Source organism: Protopterus annectens, chromosome 11.part0 (genome assembly GCF_019279795.1).
Source record: "Protopterus annectens isolate FY-2018-M chromosome 11.part0, PAN1.0, whole genome shotgun sequence".
In the NCBI taxonomy this organism is placed as follows: Eukaryota; Metazoa; Chordata; order Ceratodontiformes; family Protopteridae; genus Protopterus; species Protopterus annectens.
This window is the reverse complement of record NC_056745.1, coordinates 193884592-193903217: the sequence shown is the minus strand read 5'-3', so window position 1 is coordinate 193903217 and position 18626 is coordinate 193884592.

Here is an 18626-nt window from a genome sequence, read left to right as displayed (position 1 = left end):
ACCTGCCAGACAAATAAATTGCTGGTTGCAATACATGATAAAATGCACTTTTTAATCTAAATTGTGAACTATTATTAATACCTCTGTCATGAAGTAATACTGCTAAATTCAGTTTTCTAGCATATAATTTCATCTCAATGATTGTCTCACTTAAATCATTTTTTGTGGAAGGTACAAAGGTGAAACCCCTTCAAAAATGTTCAAAACGTTTTCACCCATCTCCAAGCCACTGTAATTGCAAATGTTAAAGCCTTTGTAAGTGTACATTACCCAAGCCTCACTCACACAAATGTATATAGTACAGAGTAACTCATTCCTAATGTTGGTGTCCACAGTATTATTATCTCTATCATTTTCAAAGACATCTCCTTCTTGTAGCAGGAGATCTGAACCTAGTGCAATTGTATTGGCGAAGGTGGTTGAGGTTCATACCTCTCTTTCTCACATTCTCCTTCTTCCTCTAAGCCTCCTCTGAAAGTGAGGCCTCAGATGTGTTGGTCTCCAGTGTTCTTCATTTACCCTTCCCTCCATTCTGTTTTTATTTGCAAAACTTCCTGACCATCTCAATGTTGCATATGCTTCTTGGTCTTGAAAACTTGGAGAGTTGTGGTATACATTCATTGCTCCATCATTAAGTACTTCCATTTCTCCTTGAACTAACATAGGATGTACTTTGTTGGATGTTCATCCCCACAGTGACAGTATGTGAACATGGTAAAGGATAGGCAATTTTGTTTTCATATGCCTTTTCATCACATTCTAACTTCTGGGCTTTTTTGGCCTTATTCAAAGCCAATTGTTTGTCTATTTTATCAAAAACATTACAATCAATAGCCTTTTTCGAGTCAAACAGCAAATCATCAGTCATGGATTTATTTATTCTGTCAGCCTCATTAAGTAATTTTTCCCCTTGCCTTTTGTCATTATTAATAATCAGTCTTAATTTCAGACTGCTCTCATCAAACAACTCTAAAAGCTCTTTGTAGAACTCCAACTCCTTGATAATCCCATTCGAGAACTTCCAAAACCTGAGTCCCAGGGGTACAACATTGCATGATATACATTAATTCAGATAACTACTGTCTAAATGCAGCTGTTCAAATCTTGCTAGTTTTTTCTCGAAATTAGCCATTCAAACATCAAAAGTCCCACCTGAGGTAGGATTCATCATCCTAATGTGGGGTACTGAAATATATATCAGGAAATAAATCCAGTGTAAAGATATTAGCCTTGACTGGATAAAGATAGTAAACACATCAATGTATTTTGCTGTGAAATCTAACATTCTGTATATTTTAGGAACTTGTTTAGTTAGGTCCAGTACTTCATTAAGGCAGAGTCAGCTAAGATATTCATCAAACTTAGTCAGAGATTTTTTTCAATATCTTGTCTATGCTAATTAATATTGTTTTCTGTTCCTTCCATACTATTTAATTTTGCATATTTAGTGTGTATCAGTAAAGTCTTGACTTTATTGATTAAGTAAAGCTCTAGTCATTCACTTTTTTGAGTATTCGGCAATTCACCAGATTTTTCACAATTAAGAATTTTTCTGGATATTCTAGCTGGAGGAGCAGCAGCTGTCAGTAACAGAGGTAGATATAAGCATCACCAAAGAGGGAAGTGTGCTGGTGCACTTGTTAGGCTGAGACAGACGGTTTTTTTGAACGCCACTCCCAAGTTTACATCTGGGGAACCTCTGCTCCATATGCAATAAAATGGATGAACTGTTACTTCTCGATGAAACTCACAAGGATTTTTCATTTTCTTCTGTATTGTTTCACAGAAAAGGCTGAATGAATCCATTTTGGACTCTGCATTATATCAGACTGGCCTTCAACTTTACAGAGTGGACTGAGTATTGGAGACATCGGAAAAGAGTAAGGGAGGTGAAATCTGCTTTTATATCAGTGACGTTTGGTGTACCGATGTCACAGTGTTAAGTAAAATGTGTTGCCCTGACTTCGAAATATTTTTTTTTAATTGCATACCTTTTTATTCACCTTGGGAGTTCTCTCCATTTATTCTGGTTAATGTTTACATTCTACCTCAAGCCTGTGTGAGTGCAGCAGTACAAAAACTGTCTGATCAGATAATGTGCATGGAACAGAATTATCCTAACTACCTTCTGATTATTCTAGGGGAATTTAATAAGGCAAATCTCAGCCATGGACTTCTTAAATTTACAAAGCATATAAACTGTTCTGCCAGAGACAGGAACACACTGAATCATTGTTATACAGTGTTAAAACTGGTCTATATCAGTTCGTCAAATGGCTATTCAGTGAATACCCATTCGTCAAACACGTATTTATCAAAGCCGTTCTTCAGTGAATGGTGAATTTTCAATAGTGCAAACAGGGGGTTGTCCAATCAGGTGACCACAAAAAAAAATTTTAAACCTGTCAAGGTGGGGGGCTATGCTCCCCACCCCCACCCCCCAATTTTGGGGGCTACACCCTCACACCCAACTAAATATACCAACTCTGAGATTGCACTACAGTGGGAAAAAGGGCAAATTCCCAATGGTGGCCAACCACCAGTTTGTCCTAGTAAAACTACACCATTCACTGAAGAGCAGCTTCAATAAATGGGTATTCGACGAATAGGTATTTCCTGAATGGCCATTCAACAAACTGATATAGACCCATGTTAAAACATGCTTATTGTGCTGTCCCCAGTGCAGCTTTGGACTTTTCTGACCACCGTCTGATTCATTTGCTTCCTACCTATCAGAACAAGTTAAAATCTGCTAAACCTGTGATCAACACTGTGAGAAGGTGGACTATTGAGGCACAGTTGAAACTGCAAGCCTGCTTTGATTGTACAGACTGGAGTGTCTTTGAAGATTCTGCTGCTAACTTGTATAAACTGGCAGACTCAGTAAGATCTTATGTTAACTTATAAGTTCATAGGTTCATACTAGGCTATCTGACCGAGGGCATTTACAAGCCTAGCCCATAGTTTTGTGGCTTACGCCACCCCTTTAGTTTGGGGAACTATGCCCATTATTTTGCTGTGCCTCTGTCGAGCAGTGACACTGAGGTAATCCCTGGGGTATATCTGCGATCTCCCATCCATTGGTCAAGATTTCTCTTGAACAAGGCCAGCGAGGTGCTCTGCCTCACATATACTGGGATTTTGTTCCACAGCATAGGGAGTCTTTGGGTGATGAATCTATCCCTCCAGCACGTCCTATTAATAGCCGTGTCAAGGTTTAAGTCTCCCACCCTTGTGGCTCTGATGGATCTAGATTTTTTGAGGTGAAGCATGTTCATCAAATCTGGGTTTGACATGGCCTTGAATGTCAGGCACAGGTCACCTCTGAGCGTGTGGCGAGCGGTGGCGACTGAATAGAGCTGGAGTTCTTTCAGTCGGGCAGCATAAGTCAGATTTTGAGACCCTTTATCCTTTGGTGAGGAACTTTGTGGCCTCTCCAGCTGCTGCAAGTCGGGTCAGATACATTCCGAATGGGGCATTGTACTCAATCATTGGTCTGATGAGTGATGAGTATAGGGAGACTATGACCTCCCTTGATCTAGATGTGAATCCCTTCATGATAAGGTGGGCAATGTAGAAGGTCTTCCTAACTACTTTAGCAACATGGGTGTCGAATGACAGGCTACTGTCAACCTGGGTCCCCAGGTCCCTGATAACTTCTTCTGTGCTCAGTGGATTGCCACCTATATGATAGCTAGGGTTTTGTGTTTTTTCCAAGGGTATGACTATGCATTTTTTGGCATTTAACTTTAGGCCATGGCTCTGGCACCAGTTATCCGTTTCTGTGAGACCCTTCTGAAGGATATCTGTGTCAGATGTGTTTTCGACCACGGCACCCAGTTTGCAGTCATCTGCAAACTGCCATAACCCTCCTGTGTTTGCTTGTACTCGGAAAAGTAGATGCCAAACAAGAGTGGGCCCAGGACTGAGCCCTGTGGGACACCACTTGTGACAGGCTTTGAGTCTGACATGGCGCCAGCAACTCTGACCCTGTGGGTTCTGTCACTCAGCCAGTTTGCAACCCATCTTGTGATGTATGGGTTAACATTTAAGCTGATGAGTTTTTCAATGATACCCGAGTGGGGTATTGTATCAAGGCCTTCGCCAGATCGAGGTAGGCTGTATGGACTGCCTTTCCTCATCAATGGCCTTGGTGACTGTTTCAAAAAGTCAACCAAGTTTAAAAGGCATGATCTGCCTTTGACAAAGCCAAACTGGGTTGGATCCAAAGTCTGCAAATTCCTATGTCTTTATTTATGAGATCCATTATGATCCTCTCCATGGCTTTGCAGATAAGGCTTGTCAAGCTAATGGGCCGGTAATTTCCAGGGTCGGTGGAGGCACCGCCTTTGTGAGCTGGGACCACAGTTGCTGTGCCACTCCTGAGTGCGTATCCAGAGGTGAGACTACTATTAAACAGCTGTCCTAACTGTGGGTTTAATTCCTCATTGAGTTCGTGGAGCACACAGCCGGGGACACCATCAGGTCCTATGGATGCTGTGTTTTTTGCCTTGGAGAGAGCAGTTCTCACTTGGGCGTTAGAGATGTTTGGGGGCTGCAATCGTTTGGTATAGATAGGGTCTTCTATACCTCCTTCCCATAACTTCTGTGAAGATATCTATGTCTCCACTAACACCTAGTTAAAATTTAACAACAGCAGACCCTGGCTTACTGCTAAACTTAAGCAGCTTCATCAAACCAAGGAAGATGCCTATAGAAGTTTATAGGTTCATAACTTCATAGGTGTGTACTAGGCTAATGGCCCTGGGGCCATTACAAGCCTAGCCATAGGATTACCCCGGAATAGTGCCACCCGACCTTAGTTCTCAGTACCTCTGTCAAGTAGAGCCACTGGAGTGATCGCCAGGGTGAATTTTCTGTTTCCCATCCACTCATCAAGATTTCTCTTGAAGAGGTTCAGCGAGGTGCTTGGCTTGTCATGTATGGGAAGTCTGTTCCCTAGCATGGGCACTCTCTGGGTTATAAACCTGTCCCTTCAGCATGTTCTATTAATTGTGGTAATGAGGTTGAGGTCTCTGGAGCATGTGGTGTGGAGGGATTGGGATTTCTTTAGATGTAGCATTTCTAACAGTGCAGGGTCAGACATGGCTTTGTAAGTCAAGCAGAGTTTGCCTCTAAGTAGTGATATGAGACAGAGAATAGTTGGAGTTTTTTGAGTCTGTCCATATAGGACAAGAGTTTAAGGCCTAGGATCCTCTTTGTGAGGTACTTTTGCAGCTTCTCCAGTTGTTGCAGGTGTCTAGTGAGGTACATGCTAAATGGGGCAGTGTACTTGATGACTAGTCTAATGAGGGAAGTGTAGAGGGAGACAATGACCTCTTTCTTCCTGAATGCAAAACCCCTAGTAATGAGGTGTGCCGCACAGAAGGACTTTCTAACCACAGTGGCAATGTGAAGATCAAAAGAAAAGTTGCTGTCACCCTGTGTTCCCGGATCTCTTATAATGCCTTATGTGTTCAGCTGACTACCATCAATGTGGTAATTCATAGGAACCGGGTTTTTCCCACATTGTTTGGCATTAAGCTTAAGGCCATGGTTCTAACACCAGTTATTGGTCTTAGTGAGGCCATTCTGTAGGATGTCAACATCACTTGGGGAGTTAATAATTGCACCCAACTTGCAATTGTCTATGAACTTTGTCAGCCAGAGTCCCTTTGTGTTGGCCTGGACTTCAGAGAAGTAGATACCAAACAGGAGAGGACTCAGGACTGAATCCTGTGGGACTCCACTCATGACTAGTCAGCAGTATGACTTGGAGTCAGCTACTTTCACGCTGTGGGTTCTATCTGTGAGCCAGTTTGCAACCCACCAAGTGATATATGGGTTGATGCCAAGCTTAGTGAGTTTTTCTATGATTCCTGTATGAACCACCATAGCTTCATCCACAGCTCTGGTGACTGACTCAAAGAAGTCGACCAAGTTGAGTAGGCTTGATCTACCCTTCACAAAACCAAACTGTATGGGATCCAGAGTTTGGAGATTCCCTATGTCCTTGTTTATTAGGTCCATGATGATGTGTTCCATAGTTTTGCATATCAGACTCATCAGGCTAATGGGGCAATTGTTCCCAGGGTCTGTAGTCACTCCTCCTTTGTGGAAAGGGATGACTGTAGCAGTGCACCATTCAGTAGGGACAAAGCCTGAGGTGAGGCTGTGATTGAATAGGGCACACAGGTGAGGTGCCAGTTCACTCTGTAGTTCATGTAGAACACAACCAGGGATATTGTCAGGTCCCATAGAGGCTGCAATCTTGGCCTTGGACAGTGCTGTTTTAACCTGTGCAGCAGTAATACTGGGTGCCTGACAATGTACTGGTATTGTGATTGGTCCTTTGGGGGGTAAAGTTGGCACTGAATCTGTCAGCCAGTATACTGGCAATATCTGTTGGTTCAGTATAGGAGGTACCATTGTGCAGTAGCTCAGAGCAAATCTGAGTATTGCCATGGAGATTCTTTACATAACTATAGAAGGCTTTGTGGTTGTCTTTACTATCTGCTGCATTTCTGTTTTCATAGCCAGCTTTAGAGGATGTGATGAGGGATCTCAACTTTTTGTTAAGGCTGATAAGGGAGTTTTTCCAGTACTGGGACTTCACCTTATTCAGCATCAATTTCCTCCTTCTGTTGTAGAGTTTGTTTATGGTAGGGGATCCACCAGATTGGCTTCCTTTTTTTGGAGGAGAGCATCTTAGTTCTATTGGGTATGGTGAGATCCATGCATTTGTGTACATGTTCATATAGTGCATTGGTGTATGATTCGGCGGTCATGCAACTATTCTCCATTTGCATGGGTGCCATGAAATTAGCCACCTCTGTTTTTAGGATCCCAAAATTAGCTTTGGATAGGTTTTTCATGGTGGTTACCTTTGCAGGGGGGAAGGGATGGATGTGGATTTCCAAGGTGATATGTTTGTGGTGGGATCTAACCAGGGAGGAGCTAACTATTGGTGTAGAGCAATGGTTGTCCATGTTAGTAATGACCAGGTCAAGGATGTTGCTACCTCTAGTGGGGGTAAGAACGAGCTGGTCCAGGGCATTGGAGTTAATGAACTCCAGGAAATGTTGGGCAAGTGTATTGGTACATGAGTAGTCTACCCAGTTAATGGAGGGGTAGTTGAAGTCGCCTAGTAAGAGAGTGTTAGGTTGGACCCTAATATTCTCCAGGGTGCTAAGGAATATGGAGTGGGAGTCTTGGGACATGGTTGGGGTCCTATAGCAAGCTATGACCTGAATCACTGTCTTACCCAATGTTAGCTGCACATGAAGTATCTCTGATGTGTTATGTTCGGCTACCAGACTGGAGGTGTGCACATCCTTTATGAATATGGAAACACCACTACCTTTGGAGCTTCAGTCCAATTTCTGGGGCCGAAAGGTGTGGAATGAGTTATAGCCTGATAGTGCAGGGGTGCTTTCTGCTGCCTTGAACCAGGTCTGTGTTACAGCATAAATGTCAATGTTCTCCATTTTAAGGAGTGCATCGAGCAAATGCATTTTGAGATTTAGACTTCTAGCATTGAGCAGCATGACCCTCAAATTGCATTTGTTTGTAGCTGTTACAGTGGTAATTTGGTCTTTGGCACACCACCTAAAAAGGCACTATAGGGGTGGCAAGAGCCTTGGTCAGTATCCAAAAGCCCAGGGGTGACAGATGCAGGCCATCTCTGGTGAAGCATCAAGGTCCGTCAATCATGTCATCCCAGGCAGACAGATACTGGATCCCCTTAGAATGACACCAGAAACTTAGCCAATTGTTGAAATCAATAATTTTCTGCTTGTACTGTGGTATCATTCTGTGTGATGGTAGGATGCTGCTCAGGGCTAGGGTCATACCTGCCAGGGCTACATAATCCGAGAACTCCTCCATGTCTCTTTTCATGTAGTCCAGGGAGGTATGTCTCAGGTCATTCACACCCACATGTACAATAACAGAGTCATATTTGTACCTGTTGTTGAGGTACCTGAGTTCGTGCATTATCTGGCAGATCCTGGCACCTGACAGGCAGCTGACTATTACTTTCTCCTTATTCAACCTAGTGAGTGGGACATCAGTGTGCCTCACTATCAAGTCACCTATGACTAGGGTGTTGGGCATGCTGTATTGCCTTAGGGGCTTTGGTTGAGTGGCACACTGTTTAGGAGAGTTATGTGTCTCATGATTAGTGTTGTGTTGTGGTGTTCAAGTGCATTTCTGCCTTGGATGTCTCTGTTGCTTGAGTAGATTTTTATTGAGAGCTTCCACGAAGGTGGGTGTGTGGCTGGTGTTTTTATGTGAAGACAGAGCTGGTGTGTGTTCTAGAGGGCTATGTGTTCCATGTGGTGTGGTGCAAGTGATGACCTTCTCCTTTTGACCAGCTATTCCGGTCATGGCTGGGGAGTGCCTGGCTTCCAGTTTGGATATATAAGTGCATCTCTCACAAGTCTGAGTGTTGGAAGGTAAGAGGAGAGGATTATCAGTGCACATGAGGCAGTTGCTACATTGCCTCAGGATGCCCAAGTTCACCAGGTTAATAGGAGAATGCACAGGGAACTGACCTTTAGAGATGTCTGGAGGGGTGGGCATTGATAATAAGTACTGGATCTGTTTCCTTGTAGAATGTTTAATGCTGATAGCACTTTTGCATGCTACAATAATTGCTGCAAGAAGTCTGGCAAAGTGCTAGACTAATAAGCTACTATAAGTGCAGGAGACGAGACTAGCTTACAAACAGTCCTGGATAGCAAATCTGTATCTGGACTAGACTAGTTACAGGAAAGGGGGGGAGTGCAAATGCAGGCTTTTAAATCAGGAACTTGAGAGAGATGGAAAAACTGCCCAAATGGCCAATAACTACAATTTCTGGGCCAGAAACCACTCCCTATGTGGTAGATAGGTTACCTAGTGCTTACCACTCCCACTGATAAGCTAGCAGGCTTCCCTCCAACACAGACCGGCTTGGGGTCTCAGGAGCTTACAAACCATCCTGGATACAGCAAATCTGTGTCTGGACTAGACTAGTTACAGGAAAGGGGGAACAAGCTTAGATTTTTTTTTTCTTTTAGTAAAGTAGAAAAGAAGAAAGCTGGAACAGAAGATAATTCAAGGTTAAGAATCTAAGTAGGTTGGCCTTCCCAAATGTTCTCTTTCTATTAGGTAGAATGAACTAATGACACTAGACTGTGAGGAATGTCCCAGATCAAATATACAGTATGGGCGGGCAAGTGCTAAGCCACCAAGTATAAGAACAGCACAACAATAGGGAGGACGGGTGGAAACTATTACATTTACTAGCTGTAGCCACTAAATGAAAGTTTTAAACTGATAAAGGAGCAAGGAGACTCTAGAGAATGATTTTAACTGCAAACAAATCAGTTATATGATACCTGACTAGAACACAGAAACCTCAAAAAAATGCAGAAAGGCACACATAGAGCACTCACAAACAGAAAATACAACTCTCAATATGAAAAAGCAATTTACAGTTAAGTAACTCAATAAACATGCAATTACAGTAATGGCTCTAGTAATGAGAAATACAGTTAAAAGAATTTAAAACAGTACATAAATGGAGTGAAACAGTAAAAATGCTTTATAACAGTGCAAAATGTTGTAGATTAACTGTATAGCACAATTATAAACATTACAGAAGTGCAATTCAATGAAATAAGTGTAAGAAATAACTTATTCTGTTCTTGGAATCTTAAGGAATTTCTGCTTAGTCTCAGTAATGAATCACCATCCACAGCCTGGTAAATACAAGCACAGCCCTTTGCAGACAAAGGGTTTATATATACCAAGAAGCTCGAATTGCTATTCAGTCCTACCAGCCCCCTGCTGTTACCCAATCACTCATGTTACAGAAGGTCAGGAAACCCTGCTACGCTCAATAATAATGAAGACAACACACTATCAGTAGAAAATGGCTGCCAGAAACACAGGAAACTTAACAAACAAAACTACCAGGCCTTGACAACAGCAGGCCTCTATCAAGATTATGCAACCTGAGTCGAACACAGAAACCTCACTATAAATGCACAGAAAGAGCACTCACAAACAGAAAATACAAGTCTCAGTATAAAAAAGCAGTTTACAGTTTAGTAGTTCAATAAAAATGCAATTATAGTAATGCACACTATTACAGCTACTAGCTGTTGCCACTAAATTAAAGTTTTAAACAGATAAAGGAGCAAGGAGACTCTAGAGAATGCTTTTAACTGCAAACAAATCAGTTATATGATACCTGAGTAGAACACAGAAACCTCAAAAAATGCACAGAAGGGCACAGATAGAGCACACACAAATAGAAAATGCAGCTCTCAGTATGAAAAAGCAGTTTACAGTTAAGTAATTCAGTAAACGTGCAATTAGAGTAATGAAACAGTATCTAGCAATAAGAAGTACAGTTAAAACAGTATAAAACAGTACATAAATGCAGTGAAACAGTAAAAAAGCTTTATAACAGTGTAAAATGTAATAGATTAACTGTATAGCACAATTATAAGCATTACAGAAGTGCAATTCAATAAAATAAGTGTAAGAAATAACTTATTCTGCTCTTGGAATCTTAAGGAATTTCTGCTTAGTCCCAGTAATGAATTACCATCCACAGTGTGGATAAAAAGAAGTACTCTGAAAAGCTGATAAAACAGGTTTTAGCCAATGATAGGTTCATAGGTTCATAGTTTCATAGGTGTTTACTAGGCTAATGACAGCAAGGGCCTTTTTAAGCCTAGCCATGCATCCAAATTTCTGACAAGTTTTAATACCTTTGATAAGTGCAAGCATGGGCCTTTGAGATAAACCATTTACAGTTTACCTGTGTCCATTAGAGGTATAGGTGCCAAACCACGGATGAATTTCTGGTTTCCCATCCAATTGTCCAAGTTGCACTTGAATTGTGTTAGGGAGGAACTCTGCTTCACATGGATGGGAAGCCTGTTTCATAGAAGCAGTATTCTCTGGGATACATACCTCTCTCTCCAGCTGGTTCTATTTATATCACAAGCAAGGTTTAAGCCTTTAGAATGGGTAATTCTGGTGTTATCTGTTTTGTGGATATGCAGGAGATCCATCAGAGTGGGGTCTGACAATGCCCTGTATGCCAGGCATAGATCTCCCCTCAAAAGCCTGTAGGAGACAGAATACAGGGATAGGGACTTGAGGGAATCTGCAAAGGACATTTCACTTATGCCCTATATTGTTTTAGTGAGGAACCTTTGTAGATGTTCCAGTTGTTCGATATGCCTAGTTAGGTACATACAAAAGGGGGCATTGTACTCAGTGATAGGTCTGATGAATGCCAAATACAGTGGAACAATGACTTCCTTGGACTTAGATGCCATACCTTTGTTTATAAGTTGCGCAACATAGAATGATTTTGTCACCACTGTAGACACATGATGGTCAAAGGCTAGATTACTTTCTATGTGTGTCCTAAGTCCCTGACTACTGGGTCAGCTCTAAGGGGTGTGTTGTCAATATGGTAGTTACCAGATCCTGCATCAGTGTGAAAAGGTCTAAAAAACATCACAAACTAGAGGAAACCACCCCCTACACTGCAGCTAAATACCAGCTGACTGATGATTTGAATGCTTTTTACTGCAGGCTTGAAAAGCCTCAGGCTACAGATGACACTGTCGCCAGCTCTGTCCTTGTTCAGGCTTATATGATTTTCTCTTCCACACATTCTCACATTCAGCCTGTATTAATTATCTCTGAGGAGGATGTTCATAGGTTCATAGGTTCATAGGTTGGTACTAGGCTATCAGCCCTAGGGCCTATACAAGCCTAGCCATAACAATTCCCTGGCTATTTCTTCCCACACTATTTACTTCCCTGGACCCCTGTCTAGCAGGGTGACTGATGTGATCCCCGGGGTGAATTTCCTTTCTCCCATCCATTCGTCAAGGTTCCTTTTGAAGAGGACCAAAGAGGCACTCTGCTTGACATGTATGGGCAATCTATTCCAGAGTCTGGGGAGTCGCTGGGTCAGGAACCTATCCCTCCAGTATGTTTTGTTTATTGTGATGACAAAGTTTAGATCCCTGGAGCATGTGGCTCTGAGGGATTGGGATTTCTTTAAATGTAGCTTGTCCAACAGCTCTGGGTTTGACATGGCCTTGTATGTTAAGCAAAGATTGCCTCTGAGTAGACGATATGCGACAAGAGTATAACTGGAGTTTTTTAAGGCGGTCAGCATAGGGCATCTGCTTTAGGCCTGTGATTCTTTTAGTGAGGTATTTCTGTGGCATTTCCAGTTGTTGCAGATGTCTTGAGAGGTACATGCCAAACAGGGCATTGTATTCTATAATGGGTCTAATGAGGGATGAGTACAGTGGGACAATGACCTCCTTTTTTCTGGATGAAAAGCCCTTAGTGATGAGGTGTGCCACATAGAAGGATTTCCTGACTGTTGTGGCGATGTGGTTATCAAAGGTGAGACCACTGTCCACCTGTGTCCCTAAGTCTCTTATCAAACTTTCGGTGTTTAGTGTACTGCCACCTATATGGTAATTCACGGATACATGTTTTTTCCAAAAGGGGATAACTATACATTTCTTAGCATTGAGCTTGTGCCCATGGCATGGATATGCATGTCATTTTTTAAAATATAGCACATTAAAAAAAGCAGCAAGCCCAGATGGGGTTTTACCCTCCTGTTTAAAAACCTGTGTTGATCAACTGGCTCCTGTTTCTACTTGGATTTTTAATAAATCATTAGAGCTGTGTGAATGTCCCTTATGTTTCAAAAAAGCCACAATCATTCCAGTCCAGTATAACAGGACTGAATGACTGCAGGCCTGTTGCTTTGACATGGTGGTCATGAAGACTTTTAAGGGGCTGGTGTTAGCTCACTTGAAGGATAGTATAGCTCCCTTGATGGAGCCCCTTCATTTTGCTTATCTAGAGAACTGGTCAGTGGATGATGCAGTTAATATGGGTCTGCACTGACAACCCAGGGACATATGCAAGGATTCTATTTGTGGACTTCAGCTCTGCATTTAATACAATAATTCCAGAACTTCTTCACCTGAAACTCTCCCAGCTTTCTGTCCCTGTATCCACCTGTCATTGGATTACCAATTTTCTGCCAATAGGAAACAACAGGTGAAACTGGGAAATTTACATCTAGCTATCACATGATCAATATGGGTGCCCTCCAGGGATGTGTACTCTCCCCACTGCTATTCTCCCTCTGCACTAGTGACTACACCTCTAAGGACCCCTCTGTCAAACCTATTAAATACGCAGACAATGCAACCATTATTGGGCTCATCAGGAATGGTGATAAGTCTGCATACAGATGTGAGGTTGAGCGGCTGGTCCTTTTGTGTAGTCAGAATAACCTGGAGCTGAACGCTCTTAAAACTTTGGAGATGACAGTGGACTTTAGGAGTGCTACTACAATATTCTCCTCCATCTTTATATTCAATACTGTTGTGTCAGTTGGAATCCTTCACGTTATTGTGATCTATGATCTCCAGGGACATGAAGTGGGAGAGCAATGTAAGGTCCGTCATAAAAAGGCACAACAGTCAATGTACTTTCTGTAACAGGTGAGGAAGTTCAAACTCCCACAGAGGCTGTTCATTCAGTTCTACACAGCAGTCATTATGTCTGTTCTCAGTTCATCCATAACAGTGTGGTTTGGATCTGTGTCTAAACATGACAACAATAGGTTTCAATGAATAGTCAGATCTGCCAAAAATATAATTTTATTCATTTCCAGAGTCATGAAATGGGCAGGGAAGATCATTACCGACCCTTCACATCCAGGCCACCATCTTTTTGAAGTATTACCATTGGTCAGGTGATATAGATTAATACGCACCAAAACAAGCAAATATAAGAACATTTTCTTCCACAGGCCATCAAGTTCATAAATGGTTAATTCAGTTTTTAGGCTGGATATTCTTTTTACTCAAGCCTCTGCGGGTTCTGCAATATTGCTTAGTGCTGCATAACTCACACCTTAACTTTTGTCTTGGTTTGTCCCACATACCACTTCAGAAATTCACATCCACATCCCATAATATACATCACCTCCAAAGACAACCAAAATATCTATTGCAAACATAAGACCTACCATTCGTTTTTGTTCCATGTAGATTCTTTTTACTTTGGAACACACTCTGCAATGGCCACATGCAAATATATCCACAGTCCAAACTTAACCCCATGTGAGAGTCAAACCCTGCACATTGCAGGTAAACACCTTAATTATTATGCCAACCTCCACCAAAGTGTCAACACTTTGAAAAAAAAAGACTGAAAATCCAGAGGAAGTCCCTGCACACCCCAGTGTGGGAGACAAGCCCCTCACACCCCTCAAACTTATATATATCAAATCCAAGATTGGCATACCTTGAAGAAAAGGCTACACCAATGGGAATTCTGTGAAACAGCAATCTCAGAATGTTTTTTTGGCCAGGCTGTCTTCGTATTATGGAACACACTAATTCAGGTCACAGCAATTCAAATTGTTGCCTTAGCTAAGTGATTGATCTCCATTGCAGTAAATGCTTCTTCTGACCCAAGTAAGACCAACTACTGCAGCCCTGTTTTCTGATGTGAAACACACCATGATGTTCTGCCTGCCATCCCTTAAACAGATCCTCATGCAAATTGGCATAATTTTCAAGAGTGCAATTTCCTTTCAGTACCATTTTTCCTCCAACACTTCAACTCATGGTCTAATAAATGATTTCTGACTAACGTGACTTTCCATGATACATGGGGAACATCATATTATAATTAAATAGAGTGAGAGTAGTATGATTCTTAAGCCTATTTAGTTGAACACTAGCTAATTCAGTGAGACCACAAAGCAGTGCAGGTAACAAAGTTATTCCTTACTCCTAAGGTTGGATATCTTAGAGTTAGTACATTTAGAGATGCAGGGGTATGAGGAAGGTGCAACTTTTGTTATATTATTAATGTCAACAATGTGCATTGTTGACTAAACAGATCCAAATATTCCTGTTGCAATGTTCTATGGTTCAGTCTTTAGCTACAGATTCTGTTCCATTGTACTATAAACTACAGCAGTGTCAGTATAAAGCTAGGCACTCCAAGCTGCTATTTTTCATTCTTTGTTTAATGTGGTTGTCTGTACAGTTAGGTATCCCCTTTTCCCTCCCCACATTGTAGGTGCTGGTGCTTCACCAACCATTTTCCTTTCAGAATATCATCCATAGTCCTGGCGAATGCCTGCCGTGGATTTATGCTTCCTGCATGTGAAGAATAGCTGCCTAACCATACTCTGGGCTTTGGACACAATCATTTTGATAATCCTACTCACCATCTTCTAAAAGGCTTGGAGTTTGTGACATGTTCTAATCTAGTCATCTGAGACACCTCCCAGCCACACCAGTGGGAATCCTGGGGCATTCCATTTGTCCTGCTGAGTCAATGTTTTTTGTCCAAGTTGAAAGGGAATCCCAAACTCCTTATACAATTCCTGAGAGCATACTGTCTTCTTGTATTCCATTTCTTTGATATGTCTGTTTTATATATATATATATATATATATATATATATATATATATATATATATATATATTATTTTTTTTTGTGTGTAAGTAGTGAATGGCATACATGTCATGGCTAGTCAGTGCAGCAATGAATTAAAGACTGAAAATGAGTGCAAGCTCTTGTGAACCTTTCAGATATGGCACTGTGGAAAACAAAACCACTCCTTAGTGGGGAAATAACAGTTGCAATCAATTATTATGTCTTACAAGGAGCAGACAAGTTTGTTATTTTAATGTCTACCCATAGTTTATTGGAAACCTTCTCCATCATATCATCCAGGGATTCGTATTGAACCTTGGATGCTAACTGGTAGGTAACATTCAGTAGAGCCCCTTCTGAGGATGGGAGGCAGTGAATTGATTAAAAAGTGTCACTTACTTGCTCCAAACCTAATTGGGAGGTGAATGGGGGGTGCATTGAATAGATCCACAAGCCCTTCTTCATATGCCTCTTTGTATATGAGACTTTGAAGGAAAACCTTCCTGTCTTTACCTGAAGACAGGCTGGCACATTTCCTGATTTACCTTGTCAACCCCTAGTGAAACCAAAAACACTAGTCAAAGACATTATGTATAGCTTTGTTCCTACCTTTTGAAAAACATACTCCACATAATATTTGGCCATGTCTGCAGTTCAGAAATTTGAAAATGTCTAGGTGCTTATCTCATGCATGACTCTTCCTTGAGGTGAAGTTTATGCTTTGATCCCAATGGGTTCACTATTTTACCATGTTTTTTGTTCTCCTCTGAATTCCTATACTGTTGCATGCCATTACCTTTGTATTTGCTGCATCCCTTCCAGCTTCTCACACTAGACTTTCAAAACTCTTTGCCATGTACAGACAGAAATACAAGAAACTCAATAAAATAATTCTCTATACCAACTACTTCCACTCTGAATTCCTTTGTCATCTGACAACCTGTATTTTACATCTGCCATGCCATCCAGAGCCGAGATTTTAAGGTTTCACTCAGTTAGCCACCTCTTTGATCTTTAGTTCCCTTGTTTTCTAAAGTGACCTACAAGGCTACCCTGGCCTGCCGAATACTGTCCTCCACTGTTTGCGAACTGCTGTTCTCTGAGGTCTACATCTCAGAACATGTTAGACATGCAGCATATTGAATAGTCTCCATTTTGAACATATAAGATGCATCAATCAACCACCCTGCCTTCTAAATGTTGCCCTTATATTGGGCCAGCCATTTCTGCTAGAACTCATGTGTTGGCATCACCCTTGGTCTCAGTAGCTCCAGCCCTTACTTCTTTGTTCTTTAAATTATATGAATTTCAAACATTATAACATGGAAAAGAGCACTGTGCATCAGTCCAGTTGTCTTAGTGTTGTGTCTCATTCCTACACAGGACACAACAAGAGCCTAATTACTTTCATCACACTACAGCTGCCAAAAAGTAGGTTATACCAGAGCAGCATATTACCTACAGCAGGTAAATTACTCACTAAGTATGGTTTGCAGACAAGCATCAGCTCTCTTTTCCCATTATATTACTTTGAATTTTCAAAAGGTTCATAGAGATCTCCTAGTCAGAAATGTTACTACAAATGTAAGCGACTACCTTATTTAGTCTTAATTCATCACGCTGGACACCTTGGAACATAAGTGATGAATCACAAAGTCATTTTTATCTCATGCCAGTATGGATGTTTGCCACTAAAATCTTGTTGGTGTTAACACCATTATTCACTATATAATTTAGCCTCTGACAAGTAAGATCTGCCTGACAATAAATGCAGTAATACTAAACGAATTTGGTGATTGTACTCACAAATGAAATCCAAGCATTTCCAGGCTGGAGCCTCGTGCATGTTTGGGGACAGCACACATCTTAATCACAATCAGCAATCAATGGTTTATAATGAACTCCAGATTTCAGGCCTGCCTATGAAACAGAAACTTTAAACACTGTGCTGCTCTGGTGACAGCAAAAGAATAAAACTTGTTTTGCTCTTCCATATTACCTGTATTACTTATATCAAGGTCAAGTATGCAGATTAATCTATATTAGTTTTGCGTTTAATATATGTTAGCGCATAGTGTCATATGGCAAACACTTGATCCAAGTTCAGAAATAATGGTAACCCAAACCTTTCCTTCTGCTCTTCATTCTTCCTTTATTTTAGCTTCAATATGTAATATTAAGTATTCACATAACTGAGTGCAAATGATGAATCGGCTTTTTATAATTGTAAAATGAGAAGTTATGTCAACATTTGAAATACATTGTAGCCAATTCACTCGCATGTAAAAACACACTCAGCCTGTGCAATTAAACTCTCCTCACTGATTTAGACTCACTAATATAAAATCACATTTTTTCATGTATTTGGAAGAACATGGAGTTCCCTCCTGATGTTGGTTGCCTTTCGGCTTTTCCCGGTTAGGGGTTGCCACAGCGAAACTACGGTCCGTTAATGATTGGCAGTTAGTTTTTATAGTGTCGAGTTGTTAGCCCGATGCCCAGCCTTCAACGAAGGCATGCCCATTCAATGCGGGGAGGATATGCAGACTCCACACAGAAGGCACTCCCAACCCAAACCGAGAATCGAACGGGAGAACATCTTGCTGTGAGGCAACAACTCTACCGCTGCACCACCGATTTAGTAAATTATGTAGCTGTGCACTTTTTAATGAGCTTGATTTGATCTGTTACTATAGATAGTAACATTAACTTAGTCTGTGTCAGTGGCAAATAGAGATAGATAAGGCCCTGCCTACAGTCCAGGCAACCTAAGTTCAGCAAGCTGCTGTGGTGCTTGACAGCTCTGACAAGGATGATGGGCAGGGTGGGGGTAGAGCTGACTGCAGAGCTACCTCTTGCAGGAGGGTCAGTGATGCATAGTGGTTATCCTGGATGCAGCATTAGGCACACTGAGCCACCACTGGGTGGTAGCCTTCAGAACAAGTGTGCAGAAGTAAGCATTTGCAAGAGGATATTGCAGACCACTATGGTGATGAAGTTCACTTGTCTCCTCCCACCCAGAGGTCTGGGGGTTTGGTCACTGATAAAAAAGCTCTCATTCCTGCATGCATGAGGCAATGAAGGAGAGGTTTTATGGCCGGCAGGTATGGAAC